The sequence below is a fragment of the Oncorhynchus tshawytscha genome, linkage group LG33, assembly GCF_018296145.1.
Source record: "Oncorhynchus tshawytscha isolate Ot180627B linkage group LG33, Otsh_v2.0, whole genome shotgun sequence".
Classification (NCBI taxonomy): Eukaryota; Metazoa; Chordata; class Actinopteri; order Salmoniformes; family Salmonidae; genus Oncorhynchus; species Oncorhynchus tshawytscha.
Window position 1 is genome coordinate 37519968 of NC_056461.1, and position 7381 is coordinate 37527348.

At 39.2% G+C, this 7381-nt stretch overlaps 1 long non-coding RNA gene across 1 annotated transcript; it reads right to left on the reverse strand.

Moving 5' to 3' along the window:
* Positions 1-225: 225 nt before the first annotated feature.
* On the reverse strand, positions 226-3011 carry LOC112231405. The gene is made up of 2 exons (XR_002950442.2): positions 1998-3011; positions 226-1310 (listed from the first exon to the last, which is right to left on the reverse strand). It is a non-coding gene; the product is annotated as an uncharacterized LOC112231405 (long non-coding RNA).
* Positions 3012-7381: the final 4370 nt, after the last annotated feature.

Genomic DNA, 7381 nt, shown 5'->3' on the forward strand with positions numbered 1-7381 from the left:
TGGTTAAGGGCTTGTAAGTTGTATTTGGCACAATAAAATGTGATTTGATAACTGAAAAGGGTTGGGGAAAACTGTAACTAGATTCAAGGAAGATTTAGAAAACACGTTCTTGACAAGTGAATTGATTTAAGCTAAACCCTGCTTGTATAGCTCTAGTGAGGGGTAGATTTTACAACTTTACATCTATTAATCTTGACAAAGAGACAAGACTGAGCCAAACTGAACAATGGTTACATCAAAACAATGTATTCCTCACAGCTCGGTAAGTCTTACACCAATTTCCTTGAGTTGCTCCTCCATGTAGCGACCTTCTTCATAGCTGGGTTTAACATCAGTTAGGCTACTTATCTGAATGCCACATGACTTTTCTAACAGATGTGGCATTATGGTGAAGAATATAACAGGAAGCTGGTTGTAAAAAATGTGTATATTACACCTTGATGCAGGGATACATAAAGTTCCATGAATAGTTCACAGTGGGAACTCTTTTTGTCTAGCAACTCAGGGGTAAAAGTAACATACAGTACAACATATGGTATACTAAGACAATGATTGTGACATGTTACAATGGCAAATTAAAGCCTTCAGTTTATCTAACACGTTTTACAACAGATTTTACAATTAGTTTGCACCAAAACGAGACAGTGTTGTCAACTGTCAAAAACTAAAATAAGTGTTGTCAACATATGTGAAACACTGAAAAAGCGTACATTATGTAAAATAAATAATATTGTGAAAACACTGCCCAGCACTATGAGTAGCAGTTTTCTCAATTAGATATAGGTTGGATTGACACAAATTAAAATAACATCTTGGATGGAGTGTTTAAAATATAGACACTGAAGACTGAACAACAAACAAACAGGTCCACTCATTTTGAAGGGACAGGTCTTGATGGGTAGGGCCTTCTCTTGTGTGCTTATGTTTCAGCCTGTCCGGACCCAAATCTATCCTAATTGCTCCCCTCTCCTCAGGACACAAAGTCCCCCCCTTCAACACCAGAACAGCAGCTGAAGCAAAGATGCACTGTTTTGTACTTCTATTTCCTTGGGACACTGACCTTCCTGTGTCCAGGAAGAGCTAAACTACATGTGATGCGCATGCTACTATTGTAAACTTTGCAATGGGCACCTGAATTGGACATTGTCCAGAAACAAGTGGTACACACTTCAGAATTTCACAAATGAGCACAATAGCCTCTTGAGGTCTGGACACTATCAGAGTTGTTCAGGCAACAGGAGAGATATTGATTGATATGGGGAGGCCATTGTGTTTCATGACATCATCCAAGTCGTCATCCTCTATAACCACTGTAAACGAAAGGGGGAAAGACTATGAATATCAATATATTGACAGATGAATGAACAACATTCTACATAACTTCTACAAAGGCCAGTCTGATTCTGATATGTTACGTTTGGTATGATTAGTAGGTGGTCGTAGAACACAAACGTCTAGCAACCCAAAGGTTGCAACTTCAAATCTCTTCATGGACAATTTTAGCTAATTAGCCCATTTTCAACTACTTACTACTTTTTTTTTAGCTACTTTGCAACTACCTAGCAAGCTTGCTAACCCTGCCTCTAACCTTAACCATTTAGCCAACCCTTCTCCTATAAACGAACTCATAAACCTAACCCCTAGCCTAGCTAACGTTAGCCAGCTAGCTAACATTAAGCGGACATTAGCTAGAATTCGTAACATATCATACTCTTGGCAAATTCGTAACAATTTGTAAATTTAGCAAATTCGTAACATATAATACGAATTGTAATTCGTACCATATCATACAAAATGAGTGATGGACATCCACATATTAATACATACCATACGAAACGTAACATATCACACTAAATGAGTATCTCGGATTTATGTACAGAACAATACGAAATGCTCTGAAACCAGGTAGATCATTTAGTCACGGGCAGTTCAGTTTCTTTCAGCGCAATTCTAGTTCCTTGTCTTTTGCTTGTTGCCCCATCATATCCGACACTCACCTCTCTTCGACCGTCCTATTTGCCCTAACTTCGGGGCCCGTTGGCCTCGTCTCCGCTGGGGGGAGTCAAAACTCAGCACACCCCTGTTGAATCCATTCCACAAACCAGGTACCTCACCCGACTCGAGTGGGATTACTGAGCTGGGCTGAAGTACGCCAGAGGGTGGTAGAAGCTCGGGCATTGCCGCTATTCCGTACATGTCCAGTGGTTGAGGTGCGCTTTCTTGGCTCTTTCGGTTTTTCTCTGTCTCTAGAATTCTCGACACCTCTGCAGCGTCCGGGCGCTGCTTCTCCCTGTCCTTGCTTCCACAACAGTACAACATGCAGGATACCGGCAGATATTTTTGTTTCGATGAGATAAATATCGTTGTCGCTGGCTAAAGACGGAGTTAAAATGGAGAATGTGGTAGATAACAAAACTCAAGAAAATCAACTGTAAACATATTTCACACTTTAGCAGCACAATTTCCCTGCTGATCGGGAATACATTTCTGTCAAATGTCAGAGACGATTAAAATACAACATTCTAGAGGCAAATCAAAACGTAAACATGTCAGCCCTGGAAACTGTCACAAAATATGTTGACGTATGCAGACCAAGACCCTTGTGCGTCCATTGCGCAAACCTCATCCCACATGCATGTAATGGTTTCCGTATCACTTTTCAGACATAGTTATTATGGCAATATAGCCTTTTGGTGCACATTATTTCAAACCTTTTCTATAATTAGTGGTCAGCGCAGAGGGTCCTCTTCACAGTTTTCCCATTGCGAAGTGTTGGGATTTTACTGTCGAACATATACCCACTCCCAATTCGCACAATGTCGACGTCTTAAAGGTGTAGTAGGCTAGACCGTCAATGATAAATGCGTTATTACAATTCGGGATTTCCCAAACACGCATCTGATTGCGTCATGACGCACACAGTTCTGGGCATTATGTCAAAACAAATATAGTAATCAAAGTCTGATGGTAAGATTATCATATTATATGACATTCCATTACTAACAGGTAGATATGAGCATACATAGGCTAACCGACTATAATAATCATCATGCGGTATTAATAGGACACCTTTACACCGAGGTTGTAAAACTGATCATGGTCACTGCATCAAACATATGCTAACAAGTGCCGCCACTAGCTTTGTGAGTGGAGATTGAACAGACAGACAGACAGACACCAGGCAGACATGGTCAGTGAATACATGTTTCAGACATCTGTCCGGATTCATTTAGATGACATGTTAAATTGGTCTTTCTGTTCTATGAGTCATCTAACTTATCAGAGTGAGGTGTTATTGAAAACCTGCATGGTATTTAGCTTTACATCCTGCTTCTCATGGTGAGAGAATGTGAAAAGGACTTGGTGTTGTTCATGACAGGCTGGGTCTGTATTACAAAACAAGACAATAATGTCCAATATGTCTGCCCATTCACTCCCCTGCTGCAATAACAGCCTAAGTGTGGACGAGTGAGTGAATGTAGGATAGTTCTGTTTGATCCTCACATACAGTATGTTGTCATTATTATTTTTCTTCCTGACCATCCTCAGTTCCTGGAAATGAGAGCTGCATAAGAGGGCAACTAAGGGTTTTGGTGTTGAGAGACAGTAATATCTTGTTGATAGTGTTATGTGGGCTTTAGAATTTTATCATAATTTAGAAAAAATATCTGACAAGAGAGATGGATAGTGTAGGGTAGGTCTAATACATTTTTTTTTAAAGCAACACTGAAGGTCTTTTGTTTTATTTGTGCACCCTTGTGTACAATTAATTGAGTAATATTTTCCACATGATGTAAGTTTCGGAGTAGCAGTGTGACTAGTTTGACATTAAGTTATTCCCTCACCCGCTTTTTGACCCTGTGTTCAGAGTTGAGAAACAAGGCCTATCCCTGACATTGAGTGTTCAGGGTTGACAGTCATGGGACAGTTTTTAGGAACGTATATGTCTTTGACGATGAGACAACTTCATGACAAACATTCCTCCACTCTCCAGTTCTTAATAAGACAATAAGGCAATCCTGTCAGACGTCTGTTCTGTTGTTCCCATCAACAGTTCATTCTCAAAACTCTGTTTCTCACAGGTAAGAGGTGCCCACCTTTTAAGATGCTCAGACTAAGACTGTCAATGGACATGTATTATTGACTTTCATTATATTTTATCAAGAAATATTTTAAGAATAAATACAATGTGAGATTCGATAAGGTTGTATGGAGAGGAATCATAATTGTGTTTCAGATCATTAATTTGTCTCCATAGTTTACTCTCTAACCCAAGTTATATTTGAATCACTTATGGTTATGTTTAATTCTACTTTGATTATATTTTCCTGATGGAAAAGGTTGTTGTAATCACTCTGTAATAACAGAAGACTAATTCACATTTTAAATGTTTTTTGGGGGCGGAAGTTTGATGGAATGACCAATGAATGTGTTATCTTTTTGGGAATTGGGAATTGTCTGATTACTGCCGTTTGTTCTGTACTAATGATGAGATCAGCTTAAGAAATGTCTCTCAAGGAAAACCAAGGCGTAGTTTATGAAGATGTATTTTCTATTCCTCTCTATGTCTTTGTAGATAAGAAGTCACCATGAATTAATTTGTCATCAAGCATTCTATGCCTGTCATGAAGTCTGACCAGTGGAGTTCTTGAATCTGTGTGTTGGGCCTTTCCAGTCTTGTGTTGGGCCTTTCCAGTGACTGCTTGTATGAACATTGATGAAACATTGCTGACTGTGTCTCCAGTTTATGGAGGTAAAATAATGACTTAATTATACAAGTATGCAACTACATTTGAGAATTAATACAACTCATTAAATGAAATACTCAGTTAAATAAAGGTTAAATAAAACAAATAAAATACAAATAAATAAATATTTAATACATTTACTACGGGTGAATCTTCTGTGAATCAAAACTACATTTGCCGATGTCGAATCTTTGCGCTCAGAGTTTTGGCACTCATTTTGCGACTAACCTGTGCCAAAAGTTTTGCAGTTGTAAAAAAAAATGCTATAAGCAAGCAGCACAGAAACACACAAGCTCTGGTGGTCAGGGCTTGTTCTTCCAGCCAATCAGGTGAAGTGTTGTCATTCTTGAACGCGCTTTCACGTTTTACAGAGTTCTGGTCTGGAAGGAAATGTGTTAAAATTAATAGCTAGCTAGCTAAATGATATTCACAGAATTTGAAAACTACAACAAGGCGTTGGTGAGGAAGATGACAGGAAGAATTAAAGGAGGGTTTCCACATAGCATAACTGCTACATAGCTGATGCTAGCTAGCCTCTTTTCTATTGGCATTACATGGCTGGATATCTAGCTAGCTAACACTATAGCCGTCTTGTGTTGTGTATCAGAGCAATATGTCTAGCTATGTACTTGTCATTTGGTTGAGACTAACATTTGTCTAGAAAATAATTATTTGTTCTGTGTATATTTGGTGTGTAGTTGGTTGGCTTTTCCTAGTTAGCAAGCTCAGATCTCTGCACAAATCTATTCAGGTTATCTAGCTTGCTAGTTAATAATATTTTGAGGAGAACCGGCTAGCTCCCTGCACAATCAAGACAAGATGGGGTGGGGAAGATGATTAAATTAAGTTTCTTCATCTGGCTGCTGCAGTGCCCAGGCGAGATGTGCTAGCAAGATTTCAATGTCGAACCAATGCAATGATATTCCTTTTACCAAAGAGTACCTTCTGTCTACCAAAACCTACTATTGTGTACCTTAGCAGTGCTTCCCTTCCTTCCCTTCCTTCAAATTAATTTTATTGGCTTGGTATATGAGCTGCTTTTTCAGAAAATGTCTCTCATATATCTAGCTTGTTGTTGTTATATTGTCCTTTAAATGTTACAGCCACAACATCAGGATCATGTCGTCTGTAGACCAGCGAGGAGGAGAAAAGCCTGCTTTGGGTGAGCTAGCTAGAACAACATCAACTAGCTAGCTATAATATCAGATAATCACGTTCAAGGAAAGCATGGATAGAACTAGCCATCTGTAGTAATTGTATCATTTTGAAACCACCGCATGCACATCATCTGTATCTGTTACATTTCATATTATGTCTTACTATATTGCCATGTCTCAAATTGTTCAAATCATCAGCATGAAGAATCCTGAATTCTGTTTGTTTATATAATTGTGATTAACATTAGCAGCCTATTACAATTAGCAGCATAACATTGTTGACACATTGTGACAGCTCGAATAATGTGGTTGAAGACTAGTGCAGGGCTCTCCAACCGTGTTCCTGTAGAGCTTCACTCCAACCCTAATCTAGCGCACCTGATTTTAATAATTACCTCGTTAATAAATTAATCAGGTTAGTTACAACTGATGTTGAAAACCTACAGGAGGGTAGCTCTCCAAGAACAGGGTTGGAGAGCCTTGGACTAATGGATCTAGTTCTTAGATCAATGCATTTTTTATTTGATAAGTCAATACAAAGGTGCAGTTCCCAGAAGTGGAGCTGTCACCTAATGCAATGGATGGGAAGACTTATATATGGGATCAATATCATGGTAGTTTTGTTTCTCCTCTAAACCAAATGGAAAAATGCATGCAGCTGGAGATTATGCAATAATTTCGACGGAGGACACCAAGCGGACACCTGGTAAATGTAGTCTCTTATGGTCAATCTTCCAATGATATGCCTACAAATACGTCACAATGCTGCAGACACCTTGGGGAAACGACAGAAAGTGTACACAGCGCCTCCAAAATCTGGGGCATTTCCTGTTTGAAATTTCATCTTGGTTTCGCCTTTAGCATCTGTTCTATGGCACTCACAGATAATATCTTTGCAGTTTTGTAAACGTCAGAGTGTTTTTTTTCCAAAGCTGTCAATTATATGCATAGTCGAGCATCTTTTCGTGACAAAATATCTTGTTTAAAACGGGAACGTTTTTCATCCAAAAATGAAATACTGCCCCCAGAGTTTCAAGAGGTACAACATGAGACAGTGGATGGATTATAATCACATTCAATGTATGACATATCCTTCGCATTTAGTGGTGCTATCACACTGGCCAGCTAATTCAACTATTTGTGTGATGAACAGGTGTTCACCGCAATAGTGTTGCAAATATAGAGTAATCTAGGGCTAGGGTTTCGATTATTTACATTGGACATACTTGGTTTCATGCATGTTAACATTAGAAGCCTCCTCCCTATGTTTGTTTTATTCACTGCTTTAGCACACTCTGCCAACCCGCATGTCCTAGCCATCTCTGAATCCTGGCTTAGGAAGACCTCCAAAAACCCTGAAATTCCATCCCTAACCATAACATTTTCCGACAAGATAGAACTGCCAAAGGGGGCGGAGTTGCAATCTACTGCAGAGATAGCCTGCAGAGTTCTGTCTTACTATCCAGGTCTGTACCC